Genomic DNA, 23,347 nt, shown 5'->3' with positions numbered 1-23,347 from the left:
TTTTAATTATAATTATCATGTGCAACTTGAACACTATAACATACCACAAAAATGTGTTAGTCTAGAGGCATCATGTGTTGTCCATACAAGCATCACATGGAGTTGAAATTGTCTTTGTCCTATTGGTCTAGAGATGTCATACATAGTGACACCATTACATAACTCCAAAAACTCGTCGATAAGAGGCTCAATATATACATTCATATCTTTAACTTGGTACTTACCTAATCGAATGAACAAAAAGATTACATAATTATTATGACCATTTTACTGCAATATTTATAATTAACTATAGACGACTATTAAATGATAAAATACCTGGAACAATCATTGCCAACATTATGTGCTCCCTCTTTATTGAAATTCATGGAAGAATGCTATTGTTGATAACAAAAATAGGCCACACTAAGTAAACAGATCTCGGCTCTCCAAATGGATTGACACTGTCCACTGCCAATGAAAACCTAAGATTACGAGGTTCTTCTTTAAAGTGTGGCCACTTTTCCTCTATGTCCATAAATGTTGAACCATTCATAGGCATTCGAATAATGTCATCTTGACTTCTATTGCATGCATGGTAATCCATAAATTGTGCCAAGCTAGTGCACTTGAATAATCGTTGCATACGTGGAATAATGGGAATATAACGAAGAACCTTGCGAGACACCTTTTTTGTTATTTGATATGTTCGATATCTACTGATATGACATTAAGGGCATTCAGTTCGAAATTCATGTTGTTTGTGATATATAATATGATCATTGGAACAAGCATCTATTGTTTGATACTCCATTCCAATATCTTTCATAATGGCAGATAATTCTCACTATGAGCAAGGTAGAATATTTGATGGTGGTAACAAAAACTCACCTATCAATCTACAGCAAAAAAAATCTAAATTGTTAATATAAAGAATATTAATGGTACATAATTCAACATTTATTAACTATAATGACATATATTACATACCTTAACATACGTGAGATTGTTATGCTAGATAAACCAATCATAACCTTCAAGTTCACCAACAATAATACAATGGAGAGAAGACTTGTCTGGGAGCCTTCGTAAAGGACCTCATATGCCTTCTCAAGTAGAGGTAAATCATGAACAACATCAAGGTCATCTTCATCATCATGATCAGTTGCGCCAGTACTAAATGTGTCATGGATCAATGTATTTGTACCATCATCTTCAATTGTGTTTTGTGGCTCATGATCGTCATCTTCCATGGGATCATTATCTTCAGCTTCAATGTTCACACCTCCATGTTCCTCCACTTAGAAAACCATATTCTCCGGGTTGTATTGATCTATATCATGTGCTCCAAGGTGCTCGACCTATATAAAAATGAGAAACATAAATAAACCATGATCATGATCTCATCATCAAGTGATTTTTTATGTATATAAATGCTTAAAATGATATAATGAAAAACTTACCAATGGATGATAATCATGTCCCCCTTCAATGTGACCATGCAACCTACAATTTTTCTTAGCTATTTTGCTTAGAAGTCTTCTAGTCTTTAACCCCTTACAAATTTTGCAGGGACAATAACATTTTCCATCACCTTTTCTTTTCAAGTTAGACCACAATCTAGCAATTGTCTCCTTATTTTGTGGTGATTTAGAGCAGGTGATATGCTAATGGCTTTGTGGTATGAAATCCTTATATCATATCTTAAGTTGACTAATGTCTAATTGGGGTAATCCATGAGTGTCTAATGTGAATTCATTATAATTTTGTGAAGTCATCGAGAGTATGGTGATAGTCATCCTTATAGGATCCTCCCAATACTGTCCAAATCAGTCTAAAAGGAAAGTAACTATCCATTCCCATGCTCATGCATACTTACATGACTAATGTTGCCCTTGTGTATCCTAAACATAGGAGAGACCTTATTTGACTTGCCTATGATAAATGAATAGTGAGTACCAAACCGGTACTGAGAGGGGGGGTGAATTAGTACAGGCACAAAAACTTTTCCTAAACCGGTTTGATTGCAGACTGTAAACTACTGGCAATCCCTAACATTGGTCCAAAACAGATTACTACTAGTTAAACACAATGCAACTGTGAAAGACATGAACCGGTCAATCTTCTTAGCTTTTCATACAACCTACTCCCTCATTTCCACTTTGTCCTTATGCATAAATAGATAATCTATCATTAGAGATATAATAACTTGCTAGATCAACATGATTCACCGCTTGACATAAAATAACAAAGCATCACATAAAAAGGACATCACACATGACACACATATTTTTCACGTGGAAACCCAACTAGGAATAACCACGGTGGGGATGAATACCCACAAGTTGTTTTGAACTCTTTAGAAGTCTGCTCTGTTAGAAGCCTAGTCCGGTTAAGTATAGTTACAACAAGTTCTGTTAGGAACCGATCTTGTTAGGGATCACCCGGTTAAGGGTTAAACCCCGTTAGAGGTTACCTTGTTAAAGGATTTTATGAACTCAATGGCTTTGAGTCACCCTGTTAAAGGATTTACAGCAAGCTAGTTAAAGCTACCCTGTTAAGGGATTTTCCAACTCTTGAAGTGATTAGAGATCAACAGGTATTACAATGATCTGGTAATAGCACTCAATGCCAATGTAGATCCGCTTTAGTTCCTTCCTTCTGCACACACACTATGCAAGTATCAATCCTCTCAACTGGTTTGGCAAGAATCATGTATCTCTGCACATAGATACACACACAACATTTGCCAACAATCTCAGCGTTAAACACCACATCGACCTTATAGGAAATAGATAGGTCGGTAGCATAAACCCTAAACCCTAAACACTTAGGTTGAGAAATTTAATCGGTTCAATTCCGACCATTGAAAAGATCTCAAGACATTCTCCATCGTTTGTTCTTCGCTGCTTCTTGGAGGTGATAACCCATCACATGTTCTCCACCATTTGCAGAGACTTCGCATATTCCCAAGGTAGATAGGATCAATCTCCTTCATGCAAGATCCTTCACATGCACGAGGCTGACGTGGCAACACGATCTAATCTCCATTACAATGCTGACTCATCACACAATGCCATCGGTTGAAACACACAGGCTCGAAACACTTCAATCGGAAACCCTAAAGCTGAGACTACCAACCGGTAGTTATGCCATATGAACCCTAGATACAAAACATTCCATATATCGGTTCTCGTTCCGACATACCGGTTCCGGTTCACAACATCATACCGGTTCACTTGGACAAGCATATCGCTTCACTTTTTCACATATGTTGGTTCACAACATCATTTCGGTTCTCTTTGTCAGTTGCTTAGCTTCAATAATCCTGTTCATTCTTTATCATGTTATTGGTTCACTCTTCAACATATTACCGGTTCTCTTTCAGCATATTGACATCAATGACAACACAATATTATCATATCAACATATTCTGCACATATGCCAACAACCTAATCAATGTGGTTGTTGTCCTAATATGAAATACCGAGTTCTACCCTTGCCACTGCATCAAACTTCTCACATCATTTTTCTTCAACAAAACACACTATTCCGATCCCAATCTTCCTCAATACCCTCAATGGAAGGGCATGTATAATTGTTTCAACATACAAAGTCAATCATCATACAATCCATTCTTCTAGACACCCTTGGATACATTACTTGGCTTCTAGGCTTGGGAAAACTAATATGAATTGAGAAAACACCATGAGGATAGGGTCAAGTATCATGACAACTAATCATAATACGTGAAGACGGGATTCACACCTAAGTGTTGGCTCTCAACAATGCCACACTTCCAAAATTGTCAGTCTCAAGACTTCTCCTATTGGGTCAACACTCATTGATAGCCACAAGGCCAAATCAATGTATCTAGGCCTTTAACTCCTTACTCTAGGCTTGGAGGACCCTACACAAGGTCTATGAACACTCATTTGGTATTACAATAGAAAGAGCCTTCCTCTAGAACTTTGTTTGCAACACACACATCATTGGTAATCATTGTTATGATGGATGGTCTATTAGGACAGTAAATAAAATGCTTATTCTTTTTTCACCCTTTGAAACTACAAGGTATTTGACTTGGTAGGGTCCCCACGCATCACTTCAACACCAAACATTAGGCAATTCAACCTTTTGCCTTCTCAATGCATTTTTTTTGTCTTTCACTGGTTTTCTCAGTCTGATACATAGGGATATCAGACCTTTCATTGCATCATCACACGTGCAAACTTCCCCATATGTCCCTATAAGTCTAATATATTAAATACATTTCACCTAGCACTATCTGGTACATATTCTTGTGTCCTATCCATATAGGATGTTTTCACACCACACTATCATCCTTGACTCATGTGTATGATGCAGAGGTAGGGGCATGTATAATGGTTTCAACATACAAAGTCAATGATCATACAACCCATTCTTCTAGACACCCTTGGATACATTAATTGGCTTCTAGGCTTGGGAAAACTAATATGAATTGAGCCAACACCATGAGGATAGGGTCAAGTATCATGGAAACTGATCATAATTTGTGAAGACGGGGTTCACACTCATTGATGGTCATTTTGCAACTCACCTTGAGTCTACATGAGCTAAAGAAGCTTGTGAAAGTATGGATGATTGTCTCCTTCCAATATGTAGTCCTTTCATATTTTAGGTCCCTAAACACTATGTTGTTGTTAAGTATTGATTTAGTCTTAAGACATCTCATGACTCCATTACATGTCCACACTTGGGTTTACAAACACAACTCTGTCAAAACAAAAACAATATCACTAGTAAAACTATGACTGTGACAATTAATACCCTTAGGACAGTCATAGAAATTTAATCTATTTCATTTGGTTTTGATCCACAAACCCTTTCTAAGGTTGCATAGGGTCCCCTCATTCCTCTCTCTGTCATCAATCACTTCAAAATACCAATCGCTTGGTCTTCCCACCAAATTCTTCATTCTTACTGCCTTTTATTGTCTAATACATAGAGATATCAGACTGTCCTCATGCCCAAGCACGTACCAAATCTAATTTGGAGCCCTGCACACAACATAATATGATACATAGAATGAACACGGATCTTCCCACACATTTGGGTGGATTTATATGCATGGGAGACCAAACTATAGATTATTTACTCCTCTCGGTAAACACTAGGCAAGGTTTTGACATTTTTTGGAAAAACTGTGATATCTTCTTTAAAACACAATGAAATTCAATGCCACAAAAATATAAAATGAAGATAACTCACTTCTCTACCACATCCAATTTACTTCCCATCAAATTATGATGATTTTCACAATAAAAAAAGAAGAGAATCAGATCAAAACATCAAAAAATGCACAGAAAACCCCAATTTCATTAAGCAAAACTCTTGGATGGCATGCCAAAGGCCTATTTATTCCCATCCAAGTGGGTTACAACCTCAAACCACCATAAACTAACTTTCCAACCATATTTTTAAGAAGTTGCTACAAGAAATGCAAAAGTTGTCATGGTGGGCAAAATGATAATTTTTTTCCCAATGGACCTCAAACTTTCACAATTAGGTCCCAATACATGAATATTTGAATGGTATGGCAGCTTCCAAAGAGGGTAAAGCTTGCACACAAATTGAACTGACATAAATATTACAATAAAATATTTATTCAAATATGCAATTAACAATCTCCATGCACATCAATCCTCTTCACATTTAATGTCTCTCCGTAGCGTTTCAATTTTTCAGATAGTTATTGATTTGATCAAACACATGGCAATTATAATTATGGTAGAGTTTCAAAATCCTTTACGCTTTGATGGATATCATACCCTACTCTATGGCTCAACCTTGCATCTTTTATATTCTTGTTTCTTGCATAGCCTGTCTCTATATAGTGCCACACACCATCTCTCCAGCCTTCCAAAGTAGTGTTATGTTTGTTCATTGCCCCTTTTACTAAACTCTATAAACTGCAATCTTGTATTTATTTTTAATCGATGCTTTCCTACATTGTTTGATCTGCCATCTTGTTAGAAATCTCCTCTCTATTATGCTTTGATGGATGTTGCATCTTGTTACAAAACTCACATTTTGGCACTGGCAGAAAGGATATTAGCAAAGGTTGTGGGATATGGATTTTACATCTACCAATTGTCATTCCACCTTGTGCATATGGCTTTTACATGTAGAAGAAAAAAATTTGATAAATAGGCCATATGGTGGATGATAAGTGGAGGATGCAAGTACTAAAGGTGTGGCACTAGTGGCTTTGGTACATGAAGGTGACTAGAGGTTGTGTAAAGAGAAATGGTGGAAGTTGGATCTATGGTAGAGGTGGGAGTAGATGTTATTTACGCATGAAAATGTTAAGCTAATACTCATAAAATAGCTAGGAATCCAACTTAAGGCCTTCTATTTGTTAATAAATTTCTCTACCATTGAGCTACTACCCCCTTTCTTATCATTCCATTGTTGGCTTGAGTGTAGATTATTTTCAACACCTATTATAAGACACATTATAGGTTCTTGGGACTCCTAACCTAACCTAGCTTTGATAACATTTTGAGCTACTACTCATGGACGAGTTAGGTTACCAAGAATGACCTTCTATTTGTTGTTAGAATGCGATATATGACTAAGTATTAGAGGATCTTACTAACTTCGATATCATGCTTTTATGTGTCTCTGACCTGACTCCTAGTAACTATATAAGGATCTTACTAGTCTTATATCTATGCCTTGTCTTTTTGATATGGTTCCTAGTGAGAATATATGAATCTTACTAGTTCTAAATATCATAACTTTGTGTTTTTCATGCTCCATGTGTGTTACCGATGTTACTCATATTACTCACTTTGTACTTCCCTTTTATCTCAATATTGTAGATTGACAATATCATAAGCCTTGGGAGCTACCACCTTTCCAAACTTGTAGTCATCTTGACTCTTCAATATCTTGGTGAAAGAATACTTGGTTTCTCCATATTTTCCCAAGAGTACATGAGCATAATTTCATACTCTTGCTAAGAGGGGGCTAAATATTGCATCATAAGTTGTGTCTCTTTATAAATATACACTAGGTTTGGACTCACTTTAGTGGTTGTTCCTCATTTATGCCTAATTGTACGTAGGCTTGAGAATGTTTCCATAAATTTGGTTCATTCCCTTATTCATGACATTCCTCATGGCTCAATTTTATAGGACTAGGGTCTTGGGAACCCTTATTCATGGAAATTGGACCTAAAATTTGAAAGATGAATGTTGGATTCACAAATAGTAGGAATTTACTCTCCAAATTTGGAATTTTCCAAAAGTTCAATTTGAAAAGGTGCAAGTTGCATATAGATACAAGTCTATTTCTCATTTCAAACCTCTATCAACTCCAACCCACGTCTACCAATTTTTCAATCAAGCAATTCAAACCAATTGAGCATAGATCTATAATCAAGGAACAAGGCATTCAAAGATACAACTTTGTTACATCAGTTATGATCAACTACATTATGTTTTTCCATGATGAAAGCATACAATAACATGTTCTAGAAACATTAAGGCTTGTGTAGAACTTCATGCCAAACATTTCAAAATTGAGGTATATTTACATTTATGTTTAGAACATATTAACACAAACTCTAATGTTATGAAGCTTCCTCTGCTAGATACCTCCCTAGAACTGGTTCAAGATGACTCTCACGCACATTTGTAAATGTGCAAGGAAACACAATAGACAAAAAAAAATAGTAGAAAAGGAAGATGGTTTTCCAGCTAAAAACCTTAACATAAAACATGAAAGATTTAAGTAACTATCTGGAACTACCTCACTGTTAGAGGGGGTGTGGTTGATAACTACAAAAATAGTTTGACAATGGCCTCTCCTACTCTATCTTCTAATGAGAACTGGAAACTCATCAATGCTACCCGCGAAAGGTTGATCCTTTAACCGGCTAGCTCGTTCTTCGTTGTGTATACATCCTAGTGCCATGGTAGGGGTAGGGTGGGAGAGAGAGAAAAGAGAAAGAGAGGTCATTTGCCCTCTGGGCCATATAGAATTCATGGTGGTGAAAGGGGAAGATTGAACATCGACAACCGAGGCATGGGGGCAACATTAAAAGACTTCTGATGATGTTGACCTAGGAACGACAAAGCATGGGTAGTTGTAAAATGCAGTGGATAGCTCAAGCAATGGGTGGGATGCAAGCAATTCCTCATATATGCAAATCAATGAATGAAGGTGAAGATTTAGCTACCTCAAATGGTGAAGATTCTACAAAAGCAATTCCTCATATTATGCAAATCTGAAATTCCTGATGCAAATATTATGCAAATTTAAAGATTCAATGAATGAAGGTGAAGATTCAACAATTCCTCATATTATGCAAATCCAAAATGAAGGTGAAGATTCTACCTCGAATAGTGAGTGTGCGAAAGTACCTCGAATGGTGAGTGTGTCATTTGATCTTGCCAGGGGTCGAGGTCGACGCGAAAGCCTGCGCAGGATTGAATGCACAAATGACTTGCCCTCTTTCTTTCTTTTTTTAAGTAATGCCCGTTGTCGTCGAAATTTCGATGAACGCAAGCACTTTTTTGAAAAAAAATAAAATTAATTGCTAATTCCTTCTCCGTTGAAACCAAATGCGAAATTACCGTCGGAATTCCAACGAATTCAAGCATTTTCTCAAAAAAAAATCAAATTTGGTCACAATATACCTTCTATGTCGGAATTCTAGACCAAATGTATTAGTGCCAATAATGTTGAAGCTATTGCTTGGCTGTTGGAATATTGAGAGAGTTGTCAATGATTGGATATCCTCCCCATGAGTCTTTGTGAAAGAGGCTAGAAGATCCATCGTGGATGTCCTAAGACGTGAAGTTTGCAATTAAATTTTTGCATGTGACAATGAAATTCCAGGTCCTAGATCCCTTTGGATGAGAATTACATCTTAGGAGGTTCTGGGGTTCTCCATCTGTAAGATATTTTGTTTCCATCATCCTTACCCATGTTGCTTTAGGGTTTTTAATGATCTTCCATACTAGTTTAGCTCCCAAGGCTTTGTTCTACAAATGAAGGTTTTTGATTCCTAGACCCCCCATGGACTTGGGTTTGATGATTTTATCCCAAGCAATTAGAGCAATTTTCTATTCTTCTTCAGTGTTTTGCTAGAAGAAGTTTCTCATATTTTTGATGTTGAAGGAATTTGCACTAGCAGTGAGGGATAAATAGGATAAAAGGTAGATGGGGAGAGAAGAAATTACTACTTGGAGCATTACCAGTCTACCTGCCTATGAAAGCGATTGCCCTTTCCAAGAGTTGATATTTTGATCCATATTTATCTTTAGAGGATCCCAAAGTTTTGAGTTCCTCAATCCTCTATCGATAAGAATGCCCAAGTGAATACATGGAATATTGCCTATTTTGCAGTTCAAGATTCTTTGGATCTTTACCTCCAAGGGAGCAGGGGTGGAGAAGAAGAAAAAAAATTATTTTTCTTTGTTGATAATTTGACCTGAGGCCTTCCCAAAAGATTCCAGAAGCATTTTCAGCTAGGTTGCTTCCTTGATCTTTGTTGCACCCAGCAAGAGGTTATCATCTGCAAATTGTTGATGTGTGACTACAAATTTTTTAGTTATTTTCACTCCTTCCAAGAAGTTGTTAGATTGTTTAGATTTGATAGCCCTCCCTAGAGCTTCGGCCATGATTTATGTCTTTACAATCAGTAACAATCAGTATTTTAATATTGGGACTTATGATTTCTTTATGTGTTTTTACAATCAGTATTTTAAGATTTGTGTCACAATTGTATGCAATTACATATTGAATGTGTTTGCAGTTTATGAATAATATTTCTAAGTTTTTAATGAACATATGGAAGCTTATGTTTGAAAAATTTATTCACATATAATTGTATATATCTGCTTTTGTTTATCTATAATTATAAGTTTGCTAATTTACATGCAAATAAATGCAATTGTATGTTAGCAACTATTCAAATACACTTAAATAAGTAGTTTTTTTTTCATTTAAAGTTTAGTATCCATTTGAATTGAAAAATTGAAATCAATGTGCATGCAGCTTTGTATGCACACAACAATATTTGTTAAATTTACATCTTGATGACGGATCACGGAGTGTGATCCAAAACATTGATGCAAAAAATCTTTACACAATCTAATCCAGAAGTTATTTATAGATTGTGGAAACTTGATATCATTAATTTAGCTCTTCTCAACTACAAGAATAATCATAAGTTTAAAATAGTAGATTCCATTTTGACGGATTTATGATCTTGAGCAAGTAAATAAATTTAATTTTCTCTCTAAAATTCAAATGATTGACAAGTGGCATAAAATATTCCTAAGTTGGTGGGTAGACTTTAGATGTTAACCATTTGAAGACATAAAACCTTTAATGGTTATTGAAGACTTTGGGAGTTTTTGAGAAGTGTCATTTTTCTTAAGGAATGTGCAAATGATTATGAGGGGGATTATGCTAAATTGGAAGTGATTAGAAGAATCTAGAAGAGGTTTAGGCATGCAAGTGGATTTTGTAGGAGAATGCAAGTGGGAGGATTTTTAGGATTTAATTAAAATAAAATTAATTTATTTCAATTATTGGTTGTAACTTGCATTCGATAGATTTAAATAAATATTGATTTATTTAAATGTGAATTTTGGATTTTATTTAAATAAATCTTAATTTATTTAAATGAGAAAAAGGAGGATAAAAAATTAATTGTTTGGAGATTTTGAGGGAAACCATTAAAAGCTTAATAAGACTCCAGAAGTAAGCCATTAAAGGCTTAAAAGACTTTAAGGGAAACCATTAAAGGCTTGGGAAGTCTCTATAGGAAGCCATTAAAGGCTTAAAAACTTTAAGGGTTAACTTGCAACTTGTATTTTCTAGAAAGTGCAAGGGAGGGGGGTTGGGGAGGTGGGGGGTTTAAATAAATAATTCATTTATTTAAAATAATGGTGCAACTTGCCTTTTGAATAGATATTAAATAAATATTGATTTATTTAAATGTGAGAGGTATTTAAATAAATGTGAATTTAATTAAACGTGGAAAGGGAATTTAATCAAATAAATATGATTTATTTAATTAATAGTTTGAATTTGGTTAGATGAATTAAATCAAATAATTTGAATAATTTTTTTAATTAATAGAAGAAAATGGTTAATTAATTAAATATTAATTTAATTAATAATTGGAAAATGGATGATAGATTAATTAAATGTAAATTTTAATAATATCTAGGTGGAGGATAATTAAATAAATATAAAATTCATTTAATCAGGTGGACAGAAATAGGTGTCTACACATAAATTTACATAACAAGTGGAAGTAATCAACTAAGTGTAAACAATAAAATTTGAGTGATTCAAGAGTCAACATGTTTAAAAAGTTGTGAATCCTTTTAAGTGCACAATACATATTTGAAATTCTATCTTCCATAAATTCTCCATTGCTTCTTTTCCTATAATCTCCCTTGCTTGGTGAACAATGTCTCCTTTGATTCCCTCCAAGAAATCAAAAGAGACAAAAAGGAATTACAAATAACAAGAAGGTAAAAAAAAAATTGATGCCCCATCTTATTTATATTTATTTTTCCATCACATGTTGAATCTATAGGATGGTGGTTCACTTCCTTGATTTTCATACAAACTTGTTTATAACTTACTCTTAATGTCATATTAATATCTCATTAAAAAAAAAAAACCAATCTTCTATTATCTTAATAAATTAGCATCAAATAATTATTTTTTCAGCATAATGAATAAATTTTACAGTTCTATTCTTGCATTTGTAAAAAATGTGGAGAATGAAGTGGTTCCTTGCGGAGTGTTTTACTAAGATTTATTCAAACATTGTTGATGAAGCCCAACTCAGACATAGTATAAGAATTTGATGTGCAAATAGAGGAATATTGCAACCAAGATCTAATTAGAAAGGTTGAACTTACGGTCATTGAAAAGCTCCATGCTCTCGACCTAGGGGAAAACAATGTTGAGGTCTTAGAGAAATTATTAGATTACATATGAGAATATTTTGTACATGGACCCTTAAGCAACAAAGTTGGTCAAGTGCATTGTTGGCATTTTGATGATGTTTTGATTGTCATTGATGGACACACACTTTCTTGATGATGGACACACACTTTCTTGATGTATGAGTTATGCTCAACCGGTAATTGTTCCAACCGATATTGTGTATTATTGAATGTATAATCTTTAGACTATCAGTATTTTGCAGAAGATGTTTACCGGTCACATATTGACTGAAGACCTCAAGCGGTATGAAGACCTCAAGCAGTTCGAGGATCACAAGCGATACGAAGGACCCAAGCAGTAGTTAACTTTTGTTCGAAACACTATGATCTACCAGTCTTCATTTTTGACAACCAATAATGGTATATTGTATTAACCGGTATTACTCTGTGATGAGTTACCAACCGATATTTCTGTAATGTGTGATGAGTTATCATCCACTAACACTTTGGCGGTGTGTTTGTGCCATGTTACCAAATGTGTCTAGATGCACTGAACCTAGGAACTTGTAGTCTATTCCTATTGGACCGACATGAAATCAGTTTCCTTTATAAGGACATCATGTCTAGGGTTTGCATATATGAGATAGAGAGAGAGAGAGATGTGTGATAGACAAGGTTATGTGTGATCATTGAAGAGAAGATTAGGTCTGCGTGAAGAAACAAAGTGTGGAGATATTGAAGACTGAAGTAATGCTGAAATGCATTAACAATGAGTTGTCAAGGATCTAATTAAGCATATTGTGCTATTGCCTAGATCATTCAATTGTTGATTACTAATATCTTCGACAAGTCTGAAACCCTTAACCAGGTAGGCCCAACAAAGCCTTTGTAAATCCTCTAACAAGGTGGTTCACAACTGTGGATCTGAAATCCTTTAACAAGGTAGTATTTAACAGGACTTATCTCCTAACAGAGATCTAGATTCCTAACAGGATTTGTTCTGGTGAAGAACATTGTATGACCTTAATCGGTCTGACCTTAACCGGTCTGGTTTCTATTTTGTAGATAGTTACTTGTGAGTTTCTGCTCACCGTGTTTTTTCCCATTTGGGTTTCCATGTCAAATATTTTGTGTTATGGTGATTGTGCTCTTGTGGGTGAATGCTTTGTTTTCTATTTGGTTTGCATTTATCTTAACCGGTTTATTAGTGAATCCGTTTTATCGGTTATCTGCTAAATTGTTTAAGAGTTTGTTTACAGTATTTTTTGGTATATTAATTCACCCCCTCCCCCCCCTCCTTAATATTCATCATGCGTTAGTGTAGGAAGAACTTAGAAGTTTATCATGAAGGATGGGTACTTGATGTTAACTATAAGGTGTGCATCACGTAGAAAAATATAAGATACAAGATTCTATAGTAATATCTTGATTCAATTTGGGTTGAGCATATGAGATAGAAGCAAACTTCTTAACTAATAGAAAGGCAGCTCAATTGGCCAATGGTGAGCGATTTTATGCTAAGAATCATCTTACCTTCTAATAAGACAAGGTAGTCATTTGAGCACCAATGTAGTCATTTCCCATCCATGTGAATTCATAATCTTGTGTGAGTATAGATTTCATAACCTTTTTCTCAAATGTGGATGGTAGGAATAACATTATGGTGGTGGTTGAATTATTCTACAAGTATAGTATTTTTGTAACTTGCAAAGTAGAGGATGTAATAGAATACTTTTTTTCTAGAATATTGCAAAGTATTAGGGACCTTTAATATGCAAGTAACTTTTGGATCGATATTTTTAATTTCATGGGCACAAAGCTATCAATTTTGATGAGTCGTCTAGAGACAGTAAATGAAAATACTCAGTAGATTAATGCAGTTTTAAAAGACTACTTGAGGAACTTTCTCCAAATGGACCAATCCAATTGGCCACATTTGTTGGATATCATCCGGTTTTTTAATAATGTGTAGAATACCTTGATTGAGTTAGTATTTTTTATTCTAGTTATTAAACAGGCAATAATTATTGACTCCACATCCAATATTGCATGGGTATCTTGTTGAGAATTTGGTAGATCTAATCTAACCCAAACCATTGAACATTTTTTAGTCCTATATTTTCAAGGTAATTCAATGGACCCTTTGAGATTGTTACTTGAGTTGCAAAGTTTTCTTAAAGGTTGAAGTGTACCTCTCACATAAAGATTCACCCAGTGTTCCATGTGAAGGGGAGGATATCAGGGGGAGTGCTTTTGATGCTACATGTCTAAGTTCCTATTTCTTTAAAAGATATTGTGATGAGAGATTCAAGGTGTTGGATATGAAATATGAATTCATTTGAGTTCCTACTCAAGTTTCACTAGAATTGGATGTGAATTAACCAAATGATGTGAAAGGTTGGTTGGGGTTATTCGAAGGATTATTGCATTGAAAATTTTGTCATGAGGTAGACCCATATATTAATGTGAGGGGAATATGAGTTGCCTAGAGGATTGTGTGAAGTGTATATGTGTATGAAGGTTCAAAGACGTGTCACACTTCTATAAAGGAAACAACAAACACTAATATAACCTTTTTAACTTGAATATCTAAAAAGTGACATCTTTCAAATTGTGAAATGATATAAACTAATAAAATGCATATTTTATGTTTTGTGTTGTTGTTGTTGTTGTTGTTGTCATTATTATTAGAACATTGAAAATATAATTTAGTTGATAAAATGGTAGAAAATGAGTTTAAGTGAAAAATCGTGCTCATAGCTAATATTGAACTTAAATAAACTTTAATATATGGATTAGCTTTTTTCCCATTTTGATATATTTTTAAATAAATCTTTAAAAATGTGTCTAATGAAAATACAACTATTTTAACAGGACATCACTTTTTGTCTTAACTTGTTGCATACCTAGGGACATGATATTGTAATGTATTTGGGTAGAAGGAGATGTTGTACGACCGTTTGTCGGATTTTCGACAAATTTTCATGGAGTGTCGACAAAATCCACTGTCGAAAACTCGGCGTCGGATTGGTCGACGATGCCATGCCCGTCGAAAATTCGACAATCCAATGGACTCTGCCGACGATCAAAGAAGTCGTCGGTCGAAAGCTTGGTATTCGTCGTAATTCCGACGATGATCATTTTTATTTAAAAAAATAATAATTATCATCGATATAAAAGAGCCATCGAAGGAAGGAAACGCCGAAAGGACTCACCGAAGATAATAACTTCATCGACAAAAGATATTGAAGAAAGCAGAGAGGGTCTTCATCGACGAGAAAAGTTTTAGAGGAAATAATACTATCGGTGCAACATAAAAAGGACCCACCGAAAGGAGCATTTTCATCGAAAGAATAATATCGATCAGACAAAAAGAAGCTACATCAATAAAAGATATCGATGAGGGTATAGGTTTCGAGGAGGTTTCGAGGATATAGGTTTCGAGGAGGTTAAACCATCAGTTTATTTGACTTGAGGCCTTCCCAAAAGATTCCAGAAGCATTTTTAGCTGGGTTGCTTCCTTGATCTTTGTTGCACCCAGCAAGAGGTTATTATCTGCAAATTGTTGATGTGTGACTACAAATTTTTTAGTTATTTTCCCTCCTTCCAAGAGTTTGTTAGATTGCTTAGATTTGATAGCCCTCCCTAGAGCTTCAGTCGTGATTTATGTCTTTACAATCAGTAACAATCAGTATTTTAATATTGGGACTTGTGATTTCTTTATGTGTTTTTACAATCAGTATTTTAAGATTTTTGTCACAGTTGTATACAATTACATATTGAATGTGTTTGTAGTTTATGAATAATATTTCTAAGTTTTTAATGTACATATGGAAGCGTATGTCTGAAAAATTTATTCACATATAATTGTATATCTGCTTTTGTTTACCTATAATTATAAGTTTGCTAATTTACATGCAAATAAATGCAATTGTATGTTAGCAACTATTCAAATACACTTAAATAAGTAGTTTTTTTTTTCATTTAAAGTTTAGTGTCCATTTGAATTGAAAAATTGAAATCAATGTGCATGCAACTTTGTATGCACACAACAATATTTGTTAATTTACATCTTGATGACGGATCATAGAGTGTGATCCAAAACATTGATGCAAAAAAATATTTACACAATCTAATCCAGAAGTTCTTTATGGATCATGGAAACTTGATATCATTAATTTAGCTCTTCTCAACTACAACAATAATCATAAGCTTAAAAAAGTAGATTCCGTTTTGACGGATTTATGATCTTGAGCAAGTAAATAAATTTAATTTTCTCTCTAAAATTCAAATGATTGACAAGTGGCATAAAATATTCCTAAGTTGGTGGGTAGACTTTAGAGGTTAACCATTTGAAGACATAAAACCTTTAATGGTTATTGAAGACTTTGGGAGTTTTTGAGAAGTGACATTTTTCTTAAGGAATGTGCAAATGATTATGAGGGGGATAATGCTAAATTGGAAGTGATTAGAAGAATCTAGAAGGGGTTTAGGCATGCAAGTGGATTTCGTAGGAGAATGCAAGTGGGAGGATTTTTAGGATTTAATTAAAATAAAATTAATTTATTTCAATTATTGGTTACAACTTGCATTTGATATATTTAAATAAATATTGATTTATTTAAATGTGAATTTTGGATTTTATTTAAATAAATCTTAATTTATTTAAATGAGAAAAAGGAGGATAAAGAATTAATTGTTTGAAGATTTTGAGGGAAACCATTAAAGGCTTAATAAGACTCCAGAAGTAAGCCATTAAAGGCTTAAAAGACTTTAAGGGAAACCATTAAAAGCTTGGGAAGTCTCTATAGGAAGCCATTAAAGGCTTAAAAACTTTAAGGGTTAACTTGCAACTTGTATTTTCTAAAAAGTGCAAGTTGGGGGGGGGGGGATTTTTTTAAATAAATGATTCATTTATTTAAAATAATGGTGCAACTTGCCTTTTGAATAGATATTAAATAAATATTGATTTATTTAAATGTGAGAGGGATTTAATTAAATGTGAATTTAATTAAACGTGGAAAGAAAATTTAATCAAATAAATATGATTTATTTAATTAATAGTCTGAATTTGGCTAGATGAATTAAATCAAATAATTTGAATAATTTATTTAATTAATAGAAGAAAATGGTGAATTAATTAAATATTAATTTAATTAATAATTAGAAAATGGATGATAGATTAATTAAATATAAATTTAATTAATATCTAGATGGAGGATAATTAAATAAATATAAAATTTATTTAATCAGGTGGACAGAAATAGGTGTCTACACATACATTTACATAACAAGTGGAAGTAATCAACTAAGTGTAAAAATCAAAATATGAGTGATTCAAGAGTCAACATGTTTAAAAAGTTGTGATTCATGTTAAGTGCACTATACATATTTGAAATTCTATCTTCCATAAATTATTCGTTGCAAGCCTCAATTATTTCTTCTTTTCCTATAATCTCCCCTGCTTGGTGAACAATGTCTCCTCTGATTCCCTCCAAGAAATCAAAAGAGACAAAAAGGAATTACAAATAACAAGAAGGTAAAAAAATAAATCGATGCCCCATCTTATTTATATTTATTTTTCCATCACATGTTTAATCTATAGGATGGTGGTTCACTTCCTTGATTTTCATGCAAACTCGTGTATAACTTACTCTTAATGTCATATTAATATCTCATTTTTTTTTAAACCAATCTTGTATTATCTTAATAAATTAGCATCAAATAATTATTTTTTCAGCATAATGAATAAATTTTACAATTCTATTCTTGCATTTGTAAAATGTGTGGAGAATGAAGTGGTTCCTTGCGGAGTGTTTTACTAAGATTTATTCAAGTTGGTCAAGTGTGTCAGTGTAGGAAGAACTTGGAAGTTTATCATGAAGGATGGGTACTTGATGTTAACTATAAGGTGTGCATCACGTAGAAAAATATACGATACAAGATTCTATATTAATGTCTTGATTCAATTTGGGTTGAGCATATGAGATAGAAGCAAACTTCTTAACTAATAGAAAAATGGCTCAATTGGCCAATGGTGAGCGATTTTATGCTAAGAATCATCTTACCTTCTAATAAGACAAGGTAGTCATCCGAGCACCAATGCAGTCATTTCCCATCCATGTGAATTCATAATCTTGTGTGAGTATAGATTTCATAACCTTTTTCTCAAATGTGGATAGTAGGAATAACATAATGGTAGTGGTTGAATGATTCTACAAGTATAGTATTTTTGTAACTTGCAAAGTAGAGGATGTAATAGAATACTTTTTTCTAGAATGTTGCAAAGTATTAGGGACCTTTAATATGCAAGTAACTTTTGGATCGAGATTTTTAATTTCATGGGCACAAAGCTATCAATGTTGATGAGTCATCTAGAGATAGTAGATGAAAATACTCAGTAGATTAATGCAGTTTTAAAAGACTACTTGAGGAACTTTCTCCAAATAGACCAATCCAATTGGCCACATTTGTTGGATATCATCTGGTTTTGTTATAATGTGTAAAATACCTTGATTGAGTTAGTGTTTTTTATTCTAGTTATTAAACAGGCAATAATTGTTGACTCCACATCCAATATTGCATGGGTATCTTGGTGAGAATTCGGTAGATCTAATCTAACCCAAACCATTGAACATTTGTTAGTCCTATATTTTCAAGGTAATTCAATGGACCCTTTGAGATTGTTACTTGAGTTGCAAAGTTTTCTTAAAGGTTGAAGTGTACCTCTCACATAAAGATTCACCCAATGTTCCATGTCAAGGGGAGGATATCAGGGGGAGTGCTTTTGATGCTACATGTCTAAGTTCCTATTTCTTTAAAAGACGTTGTGATGAGAGATTCAAGGTGTTGGATATGAAATATGAATGCATTTGAGTTCCTACTCAAGTTTCACTGGAATTGGATGTGAATTAACCAAATGATGTGAAAGGTTGGTTGGGGTTATTCGAAGGATTATTGCATTGAACATTTTGTCACGAGGTAGACTCATATATTAATGTGAGGGGAATCTGAGTTGCCTAGAGGATTGTGTGTATGAAGGTTCAAAGACGTGTCACACTTCTATAAAGCAAACAACCAACACTAATCTAACCTTTTTAACTTGAATATCTAAAAAGTGACATCTTTCAAATTGTGAAATGATATAAACTAATAAAATGCATATTTTATAGCATATTTTATGTTTTGTGTTGTTGTTGTTGTTATCATTATTATTAGAACATTGACAATATAATTTAGTTGATAAAATGGTAGAAAATGAGTCTATGTGAAAAATCTTGCTCATATCTAGTATTAAACTTTAAAAAAATTTAATATATGGATTAGGTTTTTTCCCATTTTGATATATTTTTAAATAAATCTTAAAAAATGTGTCTAATGAAAACACAACTATTTTAATAGGACGTCACTTTTTGTCTTAACTTGTTGCATACCTAGGGACATGATATTGTAATGTATTTGGGTAGATGGAGATGTTGATGTGACACACATCCTTTAAGCTGGTTGTATTATAAAAAGGAGGTCTATATAAGTAATGTTATTATCATTATAAAAGATGTGTGTTAAGTATGATATTGTGTTTGAAATCTCTTGGAGATATGGCCTGCAGTGGCTTCTTCCATAATGAGTATTGTGTGTTGTTACCTTATCTCAATGATTTACTATATTTCTATATTTATCAGATATTATGGCATATTGGCCCAAAAACATCTCTTGTGCTAAGTTAGATCTATCTTTTACATTATATTAATTCCATTATCATATGCATGGATCTTATCAAGTGATATCTTATCATACGTGTGGATCTTAATTGGGAAAAAGTGGACATAACCTTAGATTTTGAAGATTCACCTAGAACTTCCAAATGGCTGTGTTTTTTACATAATTTTTTTTTACCAAAGTAAACGATGATCAAATACTGAAGCTACAATCTAAAAATAAGGTTTTTTATCATTAATATTTTGTGAGTTATTGAAATTTTTACATTTTTTAAAATATCATTACATGAGTGACCTTTTGAGCTTGTTAATTGATCATAGACCCTCCTAACATTTATTTTGTAGGTCCCTTAACTTGTTTATTACAAAAAATGTTTTTGTCTTTTCCAACAAATTAATCTTTTTAGCTATCGTGGAGCCTCTTGGATATGCTTAGTGACTTTATTTTGAAGGATTTGAATTTTCCATAACTATATCTAAAGCTCCTCTAAGATTAACAACAATTATGGGTCCCCAAAACACTATTTTTGAAGGTATAATAGTCAATTTAAAGGTTTTTTGTGAAACTGTCTCTGTAGCATAGAAAGGCACCTCTTTTTCAATATGAGATGACTTTGTTCAATTAAAGGTGCCTTTACTTTAATAAGATACACTTTTGTTTTCCTTTGCATTTTCAAGACCCTTTTTTATAGAATTGCACCTTTGTTTCACAAAGTTGTGCTTGTGTTCTTAAAAGTAGTGCTTTTGCTACATGTAATTGAGCCTCTTTCTTGTATTAAGGCACTTATGTTTTAGATTCCATTTTTCTAGGGGATTTTTGCCCTAACTTGGTTGTTTAGTTGACTAATGAAATGGTATAGTTGTTTATGCCTATCAAAGATCAATATCTTTCAACTACAAATGGTTTGATGAACTAACCTAGGCACTAAAATAGTTTAGCTAGTTAATGAACTTGTTTTCCATGTTTGGGAGCTTGTGTAGATGTATGATCTCTCCTTATGTCTAGTGCAATCTTGGATGACAAAAAATTTACATAATTAATTTGTTTATAGTAGATTAGTGTTACCCAAAGCATATTAGTTTGTCTGTATGATCTCCTCTCGTGCTTCATGTGATTTGGGGTGATCAAAAACACCTATTATAGTCTTTCCTTATTAGGAGGTTTTCTTGGAGATTTCATCACCTCAAAGTCAACCTTAACTATATTTTCTAGTAGGGTATATAAACGAGGCGAGTGAAAGATGTACCTCAAAGTGTATCCAGTGTTGTTCAAATTTAAGTTACAAGACCTTAGTCTACTAAGACTTGTTTGGTGAGAAGGAGAAGAATGTGGGAGACCCCTAATCTCTAACTTTTACAAATGGTTTCACTATTCACAAATACCACTATAAACCTTGTGATTAGAAGCCTTTGAGACCATTGGTTGTTATTCCAAGTGGTTCACCACTGCTAGGGAGGAAGTGAAGTGTGTCTCCATGTGGTGAGATAGAATCTAATTTGGACAAAGCTAGTTCTCCAAGGTAAGCCGTGTAAGGTGGTACCTGACATTGCGTTGTTCAGCTATCCATTTCATGTGGCAATATGGAACTAAGAGAAAAAATGTTTCCAATCACGTAGAGAGGAGATGAATGTTAACCTTGTGAGTCCATAAGGAATGACATCTGAGAAAGAGACTCCAATAATATTAACGATGCTGATTAAGTCAAAAGGTTAGATGCTATGCCAACTGGAAAATTATTTAACCCACGCTGGTTGGTCAATAAGAATAATTCGATGAGAAATTAATGGGTATTGTCTTATCTCTGTTTACACACAATTCCATTTATTATTCTTCTTCTTCTAAAAGTGAGCGATCATCATCCAAAGCTGACGATAATAACATTTCCCTGATTATGTCATTTGCCAAAATTCAAAGCTTTTAAGTACAATCAAATCAAATTTACATCTAAGATGCCTCCTATTTCAATGAATCACCATGAATACCCAGTTGTGGACCACAGAAAAAGTCGATGACAAATGCAATGCTTATTTCTTTATCTTTTTTTTCAGGGAGCATATGATCCCTTGTGTGGAAATAACCAAGAAAATTCTGTATGCCCAAATGCCAACCTTGTGAATGAAGATTATTTATATATATGTTGGCTTATTGATTGGTTAAGGTAAGGTGAGAAAGATGAGGACAATGAATGAGATGGTGATGGTGCCCCACACCCCAAGCAATAGCAATAACAAGGTGGTGAAACTTCCACCACAGCGAGGGCAGATAAAGAAGAAGATATTCAAAAGTGTGGGGCATTGTCTATTCAAGAAGGCTGTGAATTCTGTGCGTTTTATGATACGTCTGAAGAATTCAATGGTGAAGAACAAATTCTGCATCTCTGCCAAATTACTCCAATCTTTAACAAGGCGTTTCAGTTTTGGCCACACTACTTCTACACACCCTTCTCATCTACTTTGATAAATATGGTTTATTTTTGTTATTGTTATGTATGTTAAGGAAGATTGTCAGCGTAATAACAACGCTTTTGAATTGAAAATAGATTGAAGATTATCAGCGTTATAACAACGCTTTTGAATTTAAAATATATATTTAGTTTTTTATTAGTTTCAATGGCATCTCTGATAGAATAGTATGTATCAGAGCATTGTTCTCCATGAGTTCAGAACAATATAAATAATGGAATTCAGTTCATTCTCAACTGATCTTAAAACAACTTTGTTTAAGTTGTCTTTTACAGATTCTTTCATTTATTCTGTTTTATCAGCGAGGTAGTTTTGAATTTATTTTGTTGGGTAACTTATATAATTTCAATCCTGATATTGTGAATTAGCTTATTTTACTTTGATGAAGGTTGTCTCGCCAGTGTGGAGGTGAAAGTTAACAAAGCAATTCTGACTAGTATAGTTCTAATCATAAGGATGACAATTGAACTATTTTACAATTAAATCAGGTTGAGAAAAAATGTATAAGTATTTGTAATTTATGTCAAAGGATATTTGGTTTAATGACAAAGTCTATGTTATATGCATCTAGATGGTGCTAAGTTCAAATCTTCTATAATACATCAAAAAAAGTAAAAGTTGCCTATAGTTTATGTTTTAATTTTTTTAATTTTAGATAAAGACGATTTGATGTAATTGAAAATGATTAATTAGGAATTATATAATTGAATTTTAATAAGTTTTTGAATAAGGGAAAACGGGTTTTAAGGGAACCAAAAACCCCATACAACGGGTTTTGAAGGGACCCGAAACCCAAAAGATTTTACCAGGATCTAGAACCCAACAAAATAAGTTATACATAAGTTAATATATTAATAAAATATTTTATTTTATTTAGTGTAAATAATTTATACATTATTCCTTATTGAAAAATAAAAATGAACTTTTCTTAGGTTAATAAGTAAATAAACATTATTAAAGATAAATTAGTCTAAGAATTAAGTGTAAAGTGTTGATTAGAGGAATGGAATAAATTAGATGACAAGATATAAAATAAGAATTAAAGTTGTATTACAAGTAATAAATGAAGGGTGGGATTCCTTGGCTTTGTAATCAAAGAATGATTGTCATTTGAAGACAATGACATTTACATGCCTTGTCTAGAAATGCTCTAGACACTAATTGTATACATAGATTAGAATCACAGTACTCATATTCATATATTATTTAGAATAATAT

General features: G+C 33.4%; 1 long non-coding RNA gene across 1 annotated transcript in view; it reads left to right on the top strand.

Moving 5' to 3' along the window:
* The window catches only part of LOC131077039 (uncharacterized), a 47,502-nt gene extending 25,225 nt beyond the window's left edge, over positions 1 to 22,277 (top strand). The window contains exon 2 of the long non-coding RNA XR_009113520.2: positions 21,826 to 22,277. This is a non-coding gene — a long non-coding RNA (uncharacterized LOC131077039). The remainder of the gene's footprint in view (positions 1 to 21,825) is intronic.
* Positions 22,278 to 23,347: the final 1,070 nt, after the last annotated feature.

Source organism: Cryptomeria japonica, chromosome 9 (genome assembly GCF_030272615.1).
Source record: "Cryptomeria japonica chromosome 9, Sugi_1.0, whole genome shotgun sequence".
NCBI classification, from domain to species: domain Eukaryota; kingdom Viridiplantae; phylum Streptophyta; class Pinopsida; order Cupressales; family Cupressaceae; genus Cryptomeria; species Cryptomeria japonica.
Note: the sequence above shows the minus strand (reverse complement) of the source record. Positions and strands in the feature narration are given on the sequence as shown.